This window comes from Helianthus annuus, chromosome 15, assembly GCF_002127325.2.
Source record: "Helianthus annuus cultivar XRQ/B chromosome 15, HanXRQr2.0-SUNRISE, whole genome shotgun sequence".
In the NCBI taxonomy this organism is placed as follows: Eukaryota; Viridiplantae; Streptophyta; class Magnoliopsida; order Asterales; family Asteraceae; genus Helianthus; species Helianthus annuus.
The window spans coordinates 24,221,744-24,226,868 of NC_035447.2; positions in this window are offsets into that span (position 1 = coordinate 24,221,744).

Consider the following 5,125-nt stretch of genomic DNA (forward strand, 5'->3'; position numbering starts at 1 on the left):
TACAATTTTCAATCTATTCAGGATACTATTTAGGTATTTTATGAACTTAGTTCAATTCATGTGTCCCACCTCTTGAATATACTCCCGTATCCAGAATCCCAATATTCAGTCTTACAGGTATGAACACTACAATGATGTCTGTACATAAATTAGGGGAAAGATGCGAGAACTGAGGGATCTCAGGTCAGAACTTCCGTTCAGCAGAGAGATATCAGCTTCGACTTAGCAGTGTGTCCCCTTTAGAGAATCTTTTCAGCTACAACAGATGATTATCAATTTTATTGTCTAATCAGCTGAGGGCTTTATGCTATATTTCAAGCATTTTGTGGAAAGTATTAGCCAAGGACTAGGTCAGAACTACCGTTCAGCAGAAGTCCCGGAATAATACCCCAGACATCATAGAGTATAAACACCTAGTATATCAGAATACGAGACCTTTCAAACGAGATTTCAGGGGTTACCTATATATCCAAGTAGTGTTCCCCACGAATTTCATAAGTTTGAAATTTTAGGTTTATATCCCGAATAAATCTACTAAATGTACAAAAACCTATCGTCACATCATCAGTGAGACCGTTTATCACTTTTGGCATTACATTTCTTTAGCATGCTGTGATAGTCCACTGATTTACTATCATTTCCTCTTTTTCACAACAAAACTCATTTTTAAATTTTTAATGTTTTTGACATTTTCAAATTTTCTAATTTTTAAAATTTTTCTCCCCCTAAAATCAAAATATGTTTCAATTTTGATTTTCTGGGAAAATTTGAAACAAACTGTACAAACTTGACAACTTAATGAGAATCACTTCAATTCTCTATCCACCTGGCATAAACAATCAGAACTCCCCCTCACAACAAACTATTTTCCCAAACAGTTTAGGTACGGGGTTTCAAAACACTTAAGTTTGTTTTAATCAAAATGGCTTTTTCGGAAAACTTAGTTTGTTTACCAAACAGTTTAGGTACGGGGTTACTTCATCATCTTGTTTTCTACACAAAAGTAGGAAAATCCAAGTACAAGTTAATGTCCTTGATTTACCATATGCAGTCCAGAATCCTCTGTACCACTTGTAAAACATTCACAAACACAACCAAACCTCTTTACCGTTTGCATGATTGACGTTACCGAATAAAATTCAAGAAAGATGCCGATTCATGATCCACGATACCATCTTGGGATCTCCGGCAATTCCTGCAAAATCTTCAAACACAGATTTAAAAAGATGCCGATTCATGCTCCACTCTTACAAACCTGGGAGCTCCGGCAAGTCAGGTTTTTTTTCTATTTGAAAAGTTTCACCCAAGCCTGACCAGCCTTGGGTGATTTTGAATTCTTGTTCAACAATGGTGGAAAATTTTTCTCATCCATTGTTAAACTAGAATTCTCGACCTTTACCTCAACACATGGCTCCTCTGGCTTTACCATTCTAGAATCATTGCCTGAATGTGGCTTGTCTGACTTTGATGAGCCAGATTCATCGCCGACATGTGGCTCCTTTGTTTCCGAAGAAACAGATTCATCGCCAGGAAGTGAAAATTTCACTTTCTTCTTTTTCTTATCCTCTTTAGTCCTCAGATTTGTATCTGATGAATTCGACTTGCTTGACTTTGCAGTTGAGGGAGTTGATTCATCAGCACTCTTCTTCGATCTGTCGGGTGAACCCGAGGACAAAATTTTTTCGAGATATTCTCTGGCTTTCTTCCTCTTCTTTCTCAGTCGGTCTTTCTGCCCTTGAGACAGCTTCACTTTTGTTTCTTGAACTTTAGATTCTTTGACCTTCTGTTCTTTGACATTTTGGTCCGAAACTTTCAATTCTCTGGGCTTGACAACGACTGGTTTCTTCTTTGCCATTTTCTGAGAATTGGCCCTCAATCTTTCATACGATCTCCTTGGGCAATCTCGGGCAATGTGACCTTTGATGTTGCAGGTAAAGCACCTCCTGGTCTCATAACTCCAGTATTGGCAGTTAACAGCAATATGCCCCTGATATCCACAGCTGTAGCACACCCTGTTATCATACCAGTTACCATTTTCACACCAAACGCTCAGATCATAGCATTGTCTGGCTTGGTGATATTCCTTCCTCAAATGTGCTGGTTTTGACGCTTTAGCACTGTAGTTCGTCCTACACACAACAAATTTTGAATTTTCATTTTCTATTTTTTGTAATTTTTTCTTTTGATTGGATGATCGTACTGATGAGTTTTTTCTTTCATTTTTAAAGTTTTGATTCTGTTTTACAATCTTCTTCACAGGTTTTTGCTTAGAGCATTCACCTTTTTCAGTTGATTGCAGAACAGTTTTCTGAAATTTTTCTTTCAACTTTAAAAACAATTTTTGTTTTTCTTTCTTTACATTTTCATCATCAGACTCTGTCACAGACTCATCTGCTGAATAAAATTTCTCATTTTCCTCATCAGTTTTATCATCACAATCTTTGACTTTGACTTTGTCAACGTTTGTAGTCTTTTCACTCATCGGAACTGAATTGATCGGTTTTGGACAAGGAATATTCAACTTGTCAGATTTAGTCGCAAAACTGATCAATTTCTTCTCAAGTTTATCTATCTTGGTCCTGGAATTCTTAGCTTCTTCCTCAAGCTGAGATATTCTCTCAAGATGAGACTTGATGGAATTGTCATTCTCAACCTTCAAACTTTCAAGAACAGACTTTTCATTTATCAAAATTTTGATCTGTTCCTGAAATTTTGATTCATTGGCTTTTAGATTCTTGTTTTCAAGCTTTATCCAGAAATCCTCATCTTCTGACGATTTCTTTTTGCTTTCAAGCTCTTTCACTAACTCTTTGATTCTCTTTTGTGCGCTTTCACCTTCTTTTTCAAGTTCGACAATCTTCTGAAGATGGGAATTTATCATCTTTTGTTTTTCAATGTTGTTTTTACTAAACACATTTTTCCCATCTTCAAGAATTTTCACTTGCCCCTCAAATTCTTGATATTTCAAAGTCAAACTGTTAAAATCAATCAACAGTTTGTCATTTTCTGCTTTCAACTTCTCACAATCTTTTTCCAGAGAAAGAATCTGGTTTTCAGCAACGTGCTTCTCATCTTTCAACTTTTTGACTTCAAATGCCAAATTTTCTATGTCTCTCACAAGTTTGTCATTGTCAGTCTTAAAGTTATCGCATGTTGAGCACATTGTTTCATTCTTCACCGATTCTTCAGCTTTTGAAGTTTCTTCTTCCTTTGCTATCAATGTACCTGCACAAAACAATTTAACGAAATCAAAAGGATTTCCATTATTATCAATATAACAACCTCGTTTGAAATCGTATTTCAGCACATGTTTTGCCCTGATACATTTAGTAACCCTTTGGTGCATCTCTTCAATCACATCTGAACTTAGATCTAGCACATTATATTCCAAAACCTTGATCAAATCTTTCTTTTTCTTTCTGGTTTCAAGTTCATGAGTTTGAAGTTTGCTGATGAATTGATTTAGAGGTAATTTTGAAAAATTTGAGTTCTCCCTTAAATTCTTCAAACATTCACCCCATTCAATCGGTAATGCATCTGCAAATTTCTCTAATTTTTCAACATTTGACGGATATATCTCATGATCTTTCATATAATTCAGTAAAACACTATATCGGTCTTTGAGATCCTCCAACGTTTCGTCTTTCAGACACACGAAATATTTGAACCTTTTTGCCCAACCATCTTTGCTCACTTTTCTATAACCCTCATCTAGAAATCCGTGATGCCAATCATTAAATCTCTCAAAATAATAATTTTCTTCTTCCTCAAACATTTTGATCTCACTTTCTTCGCTAAGTGACTTGATTCAAAAATTTGTTTGTCGCTCAAAGCTCACACAATTTCAATTTCCACAAAGCTAGCAACCCACTAATCAAACCTGCTTCACAATAGGAGCCCAAATATATTGGCCCAACTCAACAAGTGGGTCGGTGAACTATGATTGGGCGGTGGACTTGGGCTGCACTTTGGGCTTTAACTAGATAATGGGGCGGTGTTTTCTTTTAAAAAATTGACGGTGCACATTTTGTTCTTATAGGGCCGCAGATAAGGTAATAGGTCTTTTTAATAGGCGGTGACTTTATAACAATATCTGACAACCTAAAATTTTTAATTTGATCAACACACTATCATGTTCTCATTTATAATATCACATGAATCAATGAGTATTTTTTAAACGGTTCACATTTAACAATGCATATTCTCAAACTGTGTGATGTGGTTATTTTTCAATTTTCCTCAAAAGCGAATCCACACGTTCTTATAAGCGGTTCACAAATTGTTATAAAAAGCGAACCACAACTGTTTTATGAGCGGTCCGAGAATTCTACCAAATGAGCGACCCACAAGGTACAATGAGCGGTTCAGGATTTACATATGAGCGGTTCAGACCTGTGTTTCGAGCGGTTCAGACCTGTGTTTCGAGCGGTTCCAGATATGACGTCAGCAAACACGAACCGCTTTTAGAGCGAAAATTCAATTTTAATCACTTTTAAGCCGAATTAAGGTCTGAAAATTTCCAGGATTTGTTAAGTCATGATTCCGCACACAATATGTAAATTTGAAGCGATTTTGACCGTAAAAAGTTGCGTTTCTCGAAAAAGAAAGGTGTAGAAGCAGAAAAAGTGATGAACACGAGCTGTATATGCGAGATCTCCTCCTCCTTGGCTCTGATACCAATTGTAGGATCGGACTTCGACCTAAATGAGTCGCTCGGAAGAGCTCAAATCCGTTTCAGCGGCGGAAACAAAGAACCGGACGTATACACAGCTTGTTTCACACTTTAATCCTCTCATATATTGATATTACAGCTTTTACAGTAAGAGGAAATACCGGCAGCACCTCGGTATCAGTTCTAAACTCTGTTACAAATGACATGACAAACAAACCTATATATAGTAGTTGTGAACCGCTTGAAAGACATTGTACATAAAGGCGGTTCAGCAACTTGTGACGTAAAAGCGGTTCAGCTCCTGTCGTAAAAGCGGTTCCCATGTGTTCATTAAAGCGATCCAGCTCATTGTTGACGTATAAGCGATCCACATGTTACTGAAAAGCGGTTCCATCATTTGACTAAATTCCTGTTGACTTTTGACAACACATGTACCTTTATCATTTAACCTTG